Genomic DNA, 15,685 nt, shown 5'->3' on the forward strand with positions numbered 1-15,685 from the left:
AAATTAGATTACAAAAAAATAAAAATTTTAATGAAAAGCAAATATGTTGTTATGACAGATAAAATTAAAAAATGCATTACAGAACTTCAATGCATTTGGTGCGGAAACTTTTTTCGCGGTAGAGAAAAATTGACACCGTATTTCATAATAGTTTTTCATGCTCTACACGGCTATGTGGTGGTATTTTTGATATTTGCAAAAAAGTGCAAAAAGTTATATCCCTAATATACATATATATTCTTGATCAGGATAAAATTCTGAGTCGATATAGCCATGTCCGTCTGTTATAATCACTCTAGCGTCCACAGCAATTGAGCTAGAACGCTATATTTTTCCAACAGTGTATCTTTTTCTCCATAAGCAGTTCAAGTTCGAAGATGGGCAATATCGGCCCACGTTTTGGTACATCCCCCAATTTTTGATATTTTGAGGATTTTTGCTACAATTGTTAACCAAACTTGCTATAATTTGACACTTGAGGTTCCATGTGGTTACAGAACTTCTCCACAAAAAATTGTTTGGTATAGTCCCCATATAGAGTTTAAGCTAAAATTTTCAACCGGTCACGAAATTTCTCCACCAAAAATCGTGAACATTTTTTATATAGCCCCCCCGACTTTCAGTATTGTGATGATTATAGCTAAATTTTTTCACCGAACTAGCTGTAATTTCACATTTGAGGTTCTCAGCAAAAAATTGTTTATATAGGTCCATGTTATGGAATAGGCCCCATATAACCGTACCTCCTGATTTCCTGTATTTTAAGAGTTTAGTCAAAAATTTATATTACAATAACCAAACTAGCTGTAATTAGACATTTGTGGTTCTCTGTGGTCCGGAAACTTCTCCACCAAAAATCGTCAACATAGGTCCATGTTTTGATATAGCCCCCATATAACGGTACCTCTAAATTTTAAGGATTTTGGCTACAATTTTGAACCGAGGTTGAGGTTTTCAGTGGGCACGGAAATTCTGCACTAAAAATCATCCAGATATCATCCATGACTCCGGTTAGGAGTTTCATATGCCACTATCCCGTTTTGAGATATTCGCATTTTAATTTTTGCTTCATAACCTCGTGGAGCTGACTGAATACAATATTTATATTTTTGAAATGAATTATTAATAATAGTATATAGAACATTCCTTCGGGGAACCTGTAAACCCTATTGTACCCGCCCCCAGTTGGCGGATAGGGTAATACTTGCCAGATATGGGTGCTAAGACGGACCAACAGGTAGCTGCGTCAGTCTTAAAGTAAAACGGCAGCAAAAAGAGTCTGAACTCCAGGAGGAGCGGCTGAAACTAGACTCAAAACTATAATCCTTTCAAAAGGCCTTGGGAAACCAGTGAAGAAACTCTCGCCTGGATATCATTCAAAATTAACAACGGACAAAATACACCGCCTTCAGTCTCCGGCCAAACGAGGGTGCTACTTCAACACATTTATAACTTATTGTATGATCTGTTATATCCGGATGGCGGGTTTGCCAATAAAGAAGAAGTTAGAAGTAATATACCCTTCATATTATGGTGGAGAGAATTTTTAAAAAGTGGAATATTTGTCGATTTGTTCCATATCTCCACACTTATGACACAAATATAAAATTTTGTAAATCACATGGAACAAAGGGATTAACAATTTTCCCATCTTTGCCTTAATAAATTCAAAATTTCTATACTGAAAATGAATGTTGTGATTTTTAAAAAGTGGTATGAAACTTGTTTGTTATTAAAAAAATATAATTCCATACCTGAGAAAAACTTTTCCCATCTTTGCCTTAATAAATTCAAAATTTCTATACTGAAAATGAATGTTGTGATTTTTAAAAAGTGGTATGAAACTTGTTTGTTATTAAAAAAATATAATTCCATACCTGAGAAAAACTTATATTTGCGACGAAAGGTAGATATCTCGGAAACTAGGGTTTCGATATGTTCTAGTTTCCGAGATATCCCGGTCCAGGCCGACCAAAATCTTCGAAAGAGCATACGAAAACGCCATAAATATCACCTATATCTCAAAAAGTCACAAATGACTTATGTAGAACTTAAGTATTACACCGACGATATATCCATGTTTTGGCATATCCCCCATTTAACGATACCTTCCGATTGTCGGTATTTTGGGGGTTTTTTGATAAAATTTTCAATCGAACTATTTGTAATCTGGCATTTGTGGTTATCTGGAGTCATGAAAGTTCTCCCACCAAAAATAGTCAAAATAGGTCCATGTTTTGATATAGCCCCCATATAGAGGTACAACCTAATTTTTTGAGGGTCTTAGCTACATTGTTAGAGGTTAAGTGAATTCCACACTTGAATAAATACCAGACATAAAGGTACCACCTGCTTGAACATATTTTTATACCCTCCACCATAATATGGAGGGTATAATTAAATTTGTCATTCCGTTTGTAACGCATCGAAATATTCATCAGAGACCCTATAAAGTATATATATTCTTGATTCTAAGTCGATAAAACCATGTCCGTCCGCCCGTCTGTTGAAATCAGGATACAGCTCGCAATTTTTTAAATAGAGCTTTGTAATTTGGTATGGAAGTTTCTATTACTCATAGGATGTTTAGTATTGCAAATGGCCTATATCGATCCATGTTTTGATATAGCCCTCATAGGGCGGTACCACCCGATTTTCGGTATTCTGAATGTTTTAGCCTCATTAACACACCGAAATGGCTGAAGTTTTGTACTAAGTCTTCGTTGGGGGGAATAAAACTTTCCCCTTAGAAATTTGTCAGTATAGGTCTACGCCTTCATATAGCCCCCATAGAACGATACATTCAGATTTTCGGTATTTTGAAGGTGGTGGCCACAATAATCCATCGAAGTGGTTGAAATGTTGTATTTAGTCTTCATTTAGGGTAAAAAACTTTCCACGTGGAATTTTCAGGTATAGGTCCACGCCTTCATATAACCCCCATAGAACGGTACCTCCCGATTTTCGGTTATTTGATGGTTGTGGCGTTAATATTCCACCGAAATTGGTGAAATTTGATATTTTTAGTCTTCGTTGGGGATATACAATTTTCACTAAGAAATTTTGTCGGTATAGGTCCAGGCCCCCTTATAACGGTACCACCCCATTTTCGGTATTGTGAATGTTTTAGCCTCATTATCACACCGAAATGGCTGAAATGTGTTACTTAGTCTTCGTTGGGAGTACAAAACTTTCCTCCAGAAATTTGTCGTTACAGGTCCACGCCTTCATATAGCCACCATAGAACGGTACCTCCCATTTTCGGTATTTTGAAGGTTATGACCACTACAACACACCGAAATTGCTGAAATTTGTCGGTATAGGTAAACGTTTCGATGTAGCTCCCATAGAACAGTTCCTCCCGATTTTCGCAATTCTGAAAGTTGTGACGTCAATATCCCACCGAAAGATTGAAATCTGTTATTTAGTCTTCCATGGTGTTATAAAATATTCCAGAAGGGAATTATCATTATAGGTCCACGTCTTTCTATATCCCCTCTTGATTTTCGGCATTTTGAAGGTTTTAGCCACATTATCTTACCGAAATATTGGAAATTTGTTATTTAGTCTTCTTTGAATCTTAAAACTTTCCGCCAGAAATTTGTAGGTGTAGATCGACGTTTTGATAAAGCCCCCATAGAACTGTACCTCCCGAATTTCGGTACTTTGAATGTTAGCCACATGGTTTTACCGAAATTGCTGAAATTTGGTATTTAGTTCCATGTTATTTAGATACAATTCGTAAAGGAGGGTATAACAAGTTCGGACATTTTAGTAGTTGATTGCTTTCTTGTGTTTTGAACGGTTTAGTTTCTATGGACGGAGCAGAAACGGAGAAAAAGGATACAAAATAGTATTTGTTAAGGTTTTCTTGCTATCTTGATCATTAAGAACCGTTTCTATAGACCAGAACTTCAGAAAAATTTTTAAAGGCAATGTGTACCTTGAAGATGAAGGGCTACAACTTTGCTTCTAAGAGAAAATCAACATTGTTAAGGGTTTTGGACAAAATGATTCCTTTTGACATCTCAAGTCTTTTTGGGCCCATAACCGCGAAAATGCATGTGTTGGGGAAATATGGGGACACGTGTCTTCTTTTTGGTCTTCTATCAGTCCGCGGTGTTAAAATTTTGTCAATTTTCCATGACACAAACAATTGCAAACAGTGTTATCGGACAGCAATTACCGTAATTTGGTATTTCGGGTCTCATTAGTTTTGTATAGTCAAATTCGGAAAATTGTAAATATACTCGTAGGTCTTTGTTTTGGCAGAGAAGCCTTATAACGAAACCGTCTGATTTTAGTTATTTTGAAGGGGTTTGCTACATGTTCATACTGAAGTGGGTATTACTTTGTATTCCGGCTTCTCAACGGTATACCTCCCGTTTTGGAATACCTCTCAATGTAACGTATCTTTGAAGGTTTCACACTGGAATGACTGTATTTTGAACTTGTATTATCACTGGGTGTAAACCGGGATCTATATTTCTATTTCTATTTCTATTTCTATTTCTAAAAAAAAAAACGTTTCTCTATTTCGAATGCTTACCATGTACTGTTTTATTTAATGTAAAAATATTCTTAAGAACTAAAAAGTAAAATAAGACTTAACCTAACTTAAACTAGTGTGTAGAAAAAAGAAAGAAAGAGTACACATATATGTATGTACGAACGCATCTGCAATACAATCTTATGGAGCGCTCATAGACACATTTTCTTATCGTACATGTGTGGCAAGCAAACTCTGCAGCATAGGCTACATTTAGTAATCTATCTCTGATATGCCACATATAACAATGGAAAGTCTTATCTCGCAGAATTCTATTCTTGGAGAGAAGACCCCTACCACACACTTATATCCTTAAGTAGACGGTATATTAAACATAGATCCCCGATTAACAAAATATCTCTTCTACACACAACCCTCACCAAGACATTCACTATCTTTATTATAAAATCAATATGTTCTTACGTGAACACTGGGTATTACATATATATTATCACTGTTTAGTAAATATTTAATAAATTTTGAGTAGTGGAATTTATGTTCGAAGCTGTTGGAGTTGGAGTCGTGAAAAAATTTGAGTGGTGTCGGAGTCTGACCAAAAATGGTTAGGCTCCGATGCCCTGCTAGATACTATTACAAACGATGTGTGGGATGCGCCTCTTTAAGGTTAATTAACTTAAAAAAAGAAGAAGAACAATTGATGACATTAAGCATTCAACCAAAAACAGCTATTGGTAATTCTCATATAAGGGGAAAATAAAGAGCAACGAAGAGAAAAGGAAGACGACATGAATTTCTTTCCTTATAAAAAAACGAAGATCTTTCCCTTCTCAATTTACCTGAGAAGAAGATTGGATGTATGTCTCCAAACAACAAGCAAGAAGAAAATAACAGTTTTTTTGTTCACCATTGCTGAACTTTATTAAACAAATGAAAAACTCATTTTAATTTACCTTGTTAAAGGGGGAAAATAAGCAAAACAAAATACAAATATTTTTATTGTTGTCTTATTAGAACGAACGTCATTTATTTGTAAAAGTTTAAATTAATTGAATTAATTGAGCTATTATGACAATTTTTTAAAATTAAATTAATCATAGAATGAAATTTACGCTTTAAAGAAAATTAAATCCTAAAGGTAAGCGAGTCATAATACTATACAAGATTTAACACTAAACAAGGCTTAAAACTACAATCAAATATATCAAAAGTTGCTGAAAATAATCTAATTAAAACGAAGTCCAATTGGAAGCTACACCATCGGACAGACGAGATAGGCACAGTTATTCTTTGCCAGTCCGGCATGCCCCGCTATAATCCCAATTGACATATTCACCTATACTTAGGCAGACAGACGGACGACAGCTGCCAATAACTTCATCCGCCAGTTTTACAAGGGAAGAGAGAAATAAATATTGAATTAAAAAGGGCAAAACAAATGGTACTTATCGTAATTTTACACTTACCTTTTTTATTAAATGTTCGGTTAGTACAGCGTTGAGCTCAAGCCAAGGTTTGGAACCGTCTTTGAATCATAGGTTCGCTTTGTGAATGCGAAGCATTCATCCGTATTGTTTAGCCTTTTTCTAAAACTAAACAAGAAAAAGGAAAGATACCATTTTTTAATTGATCAAAAATTCGGAATATTTATATTATCTGGCAATACAGATACAACGACATATGTACCTATCAAAAGGGAAAATTTGGCTGCATGCGGAAGTCCTCACTTGTGTGAAAGCCCAGAACCTGAAAGAGTAACAAGAAGTAAAAGAAGAATAATCATTAGATTAAAGAAATAAAAAAACGCACTCAATAAATTTACTGATAGTTAATTTTATTGATTTTGAATGGCCTTTTTCCCTCTTTGTGCAATGTAGCTATCATCTATAGAGATGGGAAATGGGTGAATACCGAAATGGTAAATACCCATTAAAATGGGTAAATTGGGTACAAATGGGTAAATACCCAGGTATTTACCCAATATGTGGGTATAAACTACAGAAACTAAAAGCATACAATTAGATGCGAAAGCGCAGTGTTTTAGCAAATTTTAACTGACTATGAATAAAATTACCTTATTTTGGATACAAGGCAAGTTAAAATATGACCAATTTTGATCCATATTTTGGTAAATCTCTTATATGTATATTGTGACAGCAGGTTGTTGTAGTTCTCCATGCAGAAAAACATAAATGATGGATCGAGATCCAAATTTTACAGTTTATCAGATGGATTAACCAACGATTTCAGCGGATAATCTTGGGTTATAAGTCCTCCTCGACAATGCTAAAATTTTTGCATTCATCGGTAAATTTTTCGCACAAGCAACTCCAACGACCGACTTGACATATAAAAAGTTTAGTCCAAGTGGTTAAACCGTTTATATGGTACTCCTTTTTATTTTCTGTTTGACAGAAAAGTAAAATTTTGATTTCAAAATAAAATTTTACTTACCCAAATAAACACCAAAAAAAGAAATTTATCGGGTACTTACCTGGTATTTACCCATGTTTTGGTTAAATACCGGGTAGAATCCCATCTATAACCATCTACGTATTTATATATATTGTGTGTTAATAAAAATAGATCCGTTCTTTCCTTTGTCTGTAAAAATGTACAAAAATGACATTATTTGCTCGCACTTCGCATTCATTCTATGCCCAGCAAAAATTCGGATCCGTTGGTCATTATGTAACCCATTACATAGTAATGTATACAAAAATAACTGCTTATCAAAAAACTAACTACCCTTACTAAGTAATGAGTACGGTTGCACAGAGCTTGTGTGTCCGACTACAAATCCAAGGGTTGTGTGTTCAACGCTCACTGTCGGCCGGATACTTAAAAAAAAACAAAGAAACATGTAAACACATGTACGCATTCAAACAACCCTTAATGTTGGTACGCGTGGCCGAATGTGTAGTGTGTTAGGCTACAAAGCAGAAGTTCGTGTGTTCAAATCCAGCAGAAGACGAAATAAAAAACAAGTAAGAAAAGTCTATAGTCGGACGGAGCCGACCATGGAATACCCTATACCACTATTCCTGGACAATCGCTCTCCACGGAACTTCTTTTCAATGATTGTGAAAATTTAATTATCAAATATCAGAGATGTAATGTATAATACTTATGACCAAAACCAAAAAGTTATCTAGCATGACAAAGACAATTTTGTAGCAGGAAAGGAAAATTTAGTTCACACAAACTAAAATGTAATGAAACCCACTTATGTAGTACTACTACTTCCGTTGTTTAACCGCTACGTTATTGGAATTTTTACCAATTTCACACAAAAGTTTTAGTACATTTAACCCGCTAAGTATTATCTGATCTTCACGTTGGTTTGTACGCCTCTTCTTCATCATAAACTCAAACTTTCTTTAAAATTTTGGGGGTTATTATTTTGACCTACAGAGCCGCTACAAAATTGGTTAAAATTTTGTTTTTTGTCCATTTCATCCCCTGAACATTTCACGATCATCACCAAAAACTAATCATTTCTATTCTGGCCCGAACCCAACCTCCTTAAAAAATTCGTAACAATCGGTCCATAATTGCGGCCTTAAGCTTGTTTACAATTTTTAATGGACGGACACACATCGCTAAATCGCTTTATCTCCTCTAGATATGAATTTTGGCATAACAAAGAAGGCGTCTAGGTGAATATTTTGTGGTGTTATATAAACTTTTGGAGAGACAATATGTAGCATGGGATAAAAATGTGGTTCTCTACACAGAACCCATTATATATTAGGCAGTAGGCCCGTTACCTAGCAAACACTTTATTGCAATTTACATCAGAGCAAAGGTCAGCTTTTTTCCTCAAGGAATTAAAATATCGACCAAAAATAAAATTTTTATATTTTTCATACAAAAGTAATGGTTCATTTCACCCGCTAAAGAATATCAGATCATCATTCAAAATTGTAGGCATCTTTTTCGACATATACTCTTACCCGGTGCAAAATTTCGTGACTATTGATGTATAATTGCGACTTCTAGCGAGTTTATTATTACACTACAAACAAATAACGGAATATATTGGGCTGTAACTCTGTTATCTGATCATGCACACCAACATAACTGGCATCAATTGAAAGGTCAAGCGTTCCACTTTCAAGTATATCTCACTTGTCCGGAATGTCACTTCCAGGAATTAAGATATAAGCTGTATATTAAAAATTTTCACAATTTTCACACAAAAGTTTTGGTCCATTTAACCCTCTAAATATTATCCAATCGCCATCTCAAATTGCAAGCTTCTCCTTTGTGATATACTCTTACCTTATTTAAAATTACAAGTTGATCGGACTATTATTGATACCTACAGAGCCGCTAGAAAATTGGATAAATATTATGTTTTTGATCCATTTAACCCGCTAAATATTTCACGATCATCATCAATAAGAATAGGGATCTATTCTGATCTGAACCCGACCTCTATACAAAATTTCGTGACGATCGGTCCATAATTGCGGCCTGGAGCGTGGTTACAATTTATAATGGACAGACGGACGGACGGACACATATCTCAAAATCGCTTTATCTCGTCGAGATATGAAGATTGGTATACCACATTGGGGGTCTCCGACGAATATTTCGCGGTGTTACATGAATTTTTACCAAAACAAACTTATAATACCCTTTTCCACATTGTGGTATAGGGTATAATAAAATAAAAAATTTGGGTATAATAAAATAAAAAATTTGAAGTGGGTTGAAATTGAAAACTAATTTCACCTCAATTGTTCTTAAAATAGAAAATATAATTTTTTAACTTATAGATTATTTTTCAACTTCCAGTGGCATTAAAATAACTAGTTATTCTAGTGGTTATATTGGTCATGGAATAACCAGTTATTCAATGCGACATGCCCTTGTTAAAATAATGGGTTTGTAGGGGGTTTTCTAAGTAGTTACGACTACCAAAAAGTACTATAAAAACCCGTTATTTTGTTAGGACTTTTTTGCTAGGTGATAAGTCGTGTTTTCTATTATTGAATTAGGTAAAATAAATATTTTGGGTATTTAGTAAATAAGAAACCGAAGTAATTCAATTTTGTGGGAAAAGCCCAAATACAATACAAGTAAATACAATTATATTTGCTTACAAGGAAACAAAAAGGGCAAATTTGGGTCGAATTGAAAGAGAAATTTACTTGTTTAGGAATAAGCTAAATTAATTTTTGTAATTAACCTATTAGAGGTGTAGTGACAACAGTGAACGTGGGTCTATGCTAATTCAATTCAATTCACAGTAGGAATATAGTTGGATGAAATTTTGGTCAAATCTATTGTTGGTACGTAGAAATAGGTATTGAAAATAGGCTACATATGTCCATGTTTTGGTATAGCCCCCATACAACGTGACGCGTCGACGTTTTAAGGAATTTTGACGATATTTGTTCCATTAGACCACCAAATTTGTTGGAATTTGGTGTATTGAGTTTGCAGAGGCTAAAAACATTTCTACCAAAAATTGTTTATATAGGTCCACGTTTTGGCATAGCCTCCATATAACGCCCCATTCAAAAATACCTGTCACTTTCAATTATTTTGAACGTATTAGTCCCATATGAATATCGAATTGGTTGTAACTTGGTATTTTGTGTTTACAGAGGCTACAAAAAATTCCCCCAGAAATTCGTGGGTACAGGTCTAAGTTTTGGTGTAGCCCCATATAACGGTACCTCCCGATTTTCGGTATTTTGAGGGCTTTAGATACATTCTTTGCCCGAACTACCTCTAATTTAACGTTTGAAGTTTCCACCAAAAATTTTCAACATACGTCCGTGTCACGGTACAGCCGCCATATAACGGTACCTCCCGATTTTCTGTATTTTTAGTGTTATAGCTACATTTTTTGCTCGAACTACCTTAACGTTTGACCTTCCCAAAGCTCACAAAATATTTCCCCACAAATTTTTTAACATAGGTCCATGCTTTGGTATAGCCCCCATATACCTCCCGATTTTCGGTATTTTGAAGATTTTAGTTAATTTTTTTGATTTAAATTTTAGCCACAGAAATTAACTGGTAAAATTTTCTCTTCGATTGGACAATAAAAGTAGCTTTTAGAGCAATTTCCATACAAATTACTATGGAAACTTGGAGGCCCCTCGTGGCACGTGTTAGCATATTCCGATTGTGCTTAAACTTTGACAATCTTAAAATCTAACCAAACTAAACACTTAAGGGGGGTGCCGCATACAAAAATCCGACATCGATTTTTTCCGTACTTCCCGCTTATCGGTATTTGGAGATTTTTACTTTATTTGACATTTTAGGTTCCCAGTGATCACAAAACTTCTCCAACAAAAATAGAAATCCAGTCCATTTTTTGGTAGAGCCCCCATATAACTGTAACTCCCGACTTTCGTTGTTTTTAGGGATTTTTTAACCGAACTAGATGTAATTTGCCATTTGAGTATCCCAGTGGTCCCAACACCTTTCCATTGAAATTTTTCGATATAGGTCCATGTTCTGGTATAGGCACATATTACGGTCCTTCCCGATTAAGTATTTTAAATACTTTTAACCGAACTACAACATTTCCCTACAAAAAAGTGACGCCCTATTAAAATGTTTGATAGATTTTCTGACCTTATGTAGGCATTTAGGTCTCCTTGGTCACAAAATATCTCTATCGAAAATTGTGGACAGGAAGTAAAAATTAACTAATATGTATTTTATGGTGCAGGGCCGGTCGAACGTAACGCTTTTTTACTTGTTTTAAATAAATATTTTCTTTTAAATAAATATAAATATATTTAAATACATATACAAATTTTCTTTTTCAAGCTACGACAGTTGTACAATAAATGTCTGGTCTTAAAATGAAAACGAGCACTTTTTCCACTTCCATTGAGTACGTTTCTAAACACTTAATTTGTATAATATACAATCACAATTCGCAGTTTACAAAAGGGTAAACATTGGCTTCAGCTACGTTAAACTTTCGAAAATCCAAATTTATCAACATTTGAACAGATTTTACTATAATTCGGCAATCTGTTTGAATTCGGTGATAATTTCGGAATTTTATCAGAATTGGGCAGAATTTGGGTGTTTGGTGCACCAACTACCTAAAATCAGGGGTTAATATATATGGGAGCTATATCCTAATATTAACCGATTTTAGAATAATTTGGCAAACTTATTTCTAGTTCGAATATGGTGATATTTTCCGAATTTCATCAAAATTGGGCAGGTTTTTGGGTGTTTGGTGCACCAAATACCTAAAATCGGGCGAGAACCTATATGGGAGATGTAGTCAAATCTGAACCGATTTCAATATAATTTTTTATACCAATTCTCTTACAAACTCCACATTTTTTCAAAATAGGACATACAAAGAATGATTGGTGCACCAAATGCTTCAAATTGGGCAAAAATTACAACATTTGTGGCGTTTTTATTGGGATTGCTGTTGCAATTTTGATTTTTCTATATAGTCTGGCTTAATTCCATTGTTGTTGTTTTAATATTTGATATAAAAAGGAGCCAAATGCGATTTTCACCAAAAGCAATTGCGTTCTTCCTATGGTTAAAAAATGATATTCCCCAATTTTCATTTGAATCGGTACGTTGCGAACGGACGACTGAAATGCATAAATCGAATGAGAAAATGATTCTATGTACATACATAAATCCCTAAAAGGAACTATGTGTTTATCTCGCTTCTTTTTGCATGATACACACAAATGCCCAAGTACAGTGTTGTGTATGGTATAAATAGTGTTTCGTAGGCGGTCATTTAAAAAAACTATGTAATATTTTCTAAAACACATTGCCGAATGTAGCTCAAGATGTGGCCCTTCAGATGAAAAAAATACTAAAAGATTGGCAGTTTTCTTGGAAAAAAATCATGAAAAACGAGATTTTTTTGGCTGCACGACTTCCTAAGATCGAAAATGGAATATATCGGTACATACCTTCTAGTATTGTAGTTTAGGACCATTCTTGTTGTGTTTTAATTTGCTTTGGCTATCAAGTTTTCTTCCATGAAATTTATAGCATGTATATTATTAGCTAGTAATATGTCGGTCAGTATCGTAAAAAAAGGTCCGAATTCATATGGAAAGATTCTTTTTTTATACCCTCCACCATAGTATGGAGGGTATACTAAGTTTGTTTTTCCGTTTGTAACGCATTGAAATACTCATTTGCGACCCTATAAAGTATATATATTCTTGTTCAGGGTAAAATTCTGAGTCGATCTGTGCACGTCCGTCCGTCCGTCTGTGGTAATCACTCTAGCATCCACAAAAATGGAGATAGGACGCTGAAATTTTGGGAAAATGCGTCTTTTGTTTGCAGGCAGGTCAAGTTCGATGATGCGCTATATCGGTCCACGCTTTGGTATAGCCCCCATATAACGGTACCCCCCGATTTACGGTATTTTGACGTTTTTAGCTACATTTTTAGACCGATTTAGCTATAATTTGACATTTAGGGTTCTTAAGTGGCAATAAACTTATACAACAAAACTTGTGGACCTAGGTCCACGTTTTGGTATAGCCCCCATATAACGGTACCCCCCGGTTTACGGTATTTTGCCGTTTTTAGCTACATTTTCAGACCGATTTAGCTATAATTTGACATTTAGGGTTCTTAAGTGTCAGTAAACTTATATAACAAAAGTCGTGGACATAGGTCCACGTTTTGGTATAGCCCCCATATAACGGTACCCCCGATTTACGGTATTTTGCCGTTTTTAGCTAAATTTTCAAACCGATTTAGCTATAATTTGACATTTAGGGTTAAGTGTCAATAAACTTATATAACAAAACTAGTGGACATAGATCAATGTTTTGGAATAGCCCCCATATAACGTTACCGCCCGATTTCAGGTATTTTGACGATTTAAGTCGCATTTCTAGACCGAATTAGCTATAATTGGATATTTAGGGTTCTTAGTGACCAAAAAATTTATATTCGATAAAATTATGAACATAGGTACATGTTTTGGTATAGCCCCATATAACGGTACCACCTGATTTTCGCTATTTTGAGATTAATTTGAACATTTGACATTTGAAGTTCTTAGTGGTCACCACACCTCTCCACCAGAATTGTCTGACATTTTGGGAAATGCGTCTTTTGTTTACAGGCAGGTCAAGTTCGATGATGGGCTATATCGGTCCACGTTTTGGTATAGCCCCCATATAACGGTACCCCCGATTTACGGTATTTTGACCTTTTTTAGCTACGTTTTCAGACCGATGTAGCTATAATTTGACATTTAGAGTTCTTAAATGTCAATAAACTTATATATAGCCCCCATATAACGTTAGCGCCCGATTTCAGGTATTTTGACGTTTAAATTCACATTTCTAGACCGAATTAGCTATAACTTGATATTTAGGGTTCTTAGTGACCAAAAAACTTATATTCGAAATAATTATGAACGTAGGTCCATGTTTTGGTATAGCACCATATAACGGCACCTCGGTATAACGGATTTCGGTATCCCCATATAACGGATTTTCGGTATTTTGAGAATGTAATTTGAACATTTGACATTTGAAATTCTTAGTGGTCACCACACCTCTGCACCAAAAATTGTGAAGAAACGTCGATGTATTGATAAAGCTCCCATATAAAAGTACCTCCCGATTTCCAGTAATTTGTTGATTTTAACTACAATATTAAACCGACATTTGAAGTTCTTAGTGGTCACAACACCTCTCCCTAAAAAATTGTCAACATAGGTCCATGTTCGGATATAGCTCTCATATAACGGTACCTCCCAATTTTCAGTAATTGGCCATTTTAGCTACAATTTTTAACCGAACTAACTGTAATTTGACATTTGAAGGTTGTAGTGTTCACCACACATCTGCATCAACAATTTTCAACATAGCCCCAATATAACGATACTTCCCGATTTTCGGTACTTTGAGGATTTTACTTAAAATGTTTAACCGAACGTAGGTCCATCTTTTAGTATAGCCCCAAAACAAACCTCCCGATTTTCCGTAACTTAGCTTTATTTTTTGGAAGAACTTTCTGTAATTTGAAATTTAAAAGCCAACAAAAATTGTTCATTTAAGTTCATATTGTAGTATAGCCCACATACCTACGAACTAACTGTTAATGACATTTGAAGTTCCGACGTTATGTACCGATTTTCGGTATTTTGAGGATTCTAGCTAAAATTTTTAACCGAATTAGGAGTTATTTGACATTAAAGGCTCCCATCGAAAACTGTCAACATAGGTCCATGTTTTATTATAACCCCTATATAACGGTACCTCCCATTTTCTAGTCCACCAAAATTTGTCAACATACATAGATATAGGCACCATAAAAAAGGGCCTACCGAATGAAACATTTTATGTACATTATCTGACATTTTAACGTACCCACTTAAAGTTGGGGACAGGAATGAAAACTAATTATTCCATTTTTGTTCAGAATATTCTATGGTGGAGGGTATGAAAAGTTCGGCCCGGCCGAACTTAACGCTTTTTTACTTGTTAATTTTTAACTGGGTTAAGCGTGCAAACTTGCCAAAACAGTTACACGACAAACACTGAGAAATGTATGTGTTTTTCTCTTTTCAAAACAAGTTTATTACATTCCACAAACGATATTAATAAATTTATCTTCTTTTGTCTTGCCTTCCTTTCAGTTACTTTTTACTTTTTCGAAACTGGTCAGTTGTCATGGCAAAATGAACTGAATTCCAAGAATTTGCATTTATTTCGGTCAACACATGTTATACTTATAAATTACAGTTGGAATGATAGAAACCTTGAACAGACAGATAGGTAGCATCTATGAGAACAAGAACGGGCCCAAAGTCAAAGTGTATTCTTTTTCATTGATGTATTTGGATGCAATCAAATAGCAAAATTTCAAAGTAAACAAACCTTACACGTATTGCCAAAAATCAAATTTGGGTAAAAAATACGTGGGTATTTTTCCACCAGCCTGGACATATGAAACGTTAATGATTGCTACTGAGAAATAAGAAATTCTGGTGGCTTTTGTGGGATCATTTGACAACGCATCCCTACAAATCGCTGGCATTTTATACGGATGTTTGTATTGGATCGGGTAGCTATGTATGTGGCCTGCCTAAAGTTACTGTGGATAAGGGCAGTGAAGCAGTAGCAGCTGCCGTTGGTGTCGGAGCGATTTTTCAATTTATTTTTGGTGTTTGCCTATGAA

The 15,685-nt window shown here is 34.9% G+C and overlaps 1 long non-coding RNA gene across 1 annotated transcript in view; it reads right to left on the minus strand.

The window, feature by feature from the left end:
* Window positions 1-5,989: 5,989 nt before the first annotated feature.
* Window positions 5,990-15,685, minus strand: part of LOC141398725 (uncharacterized) — a 206,047-nt gene continuing 196,351 nt past the window's right edge. The window contains exons 3-4 of the long non-coding RNA XR_012411701.1: window positions 6,194-6,253; window positions 5,990-6,099 (exon numbers count right to left, since the gene is read on the minus strand). This is a non-coding gene — a long non-coding RNA (uncharacterized lncRNA). The remainder of the gene's footprint in view (window positions 6,100-6,193; window positions 6,254-15,685) is intronic.

Source organism: Musca autumnalis, unplaced genomic scaffold (assembly GCF_047663935.1).
Source record: "Musca autumnalis isolate F117 unplaced genomic scaffold, ASM4766393v1 scaffold_3, whole genome shotgun sequence".
NCBI lineage: Eukaryota > Metazoa > Arthropoda > Insecta > Diptera > Muscidae > Musca > Musca autumnalis.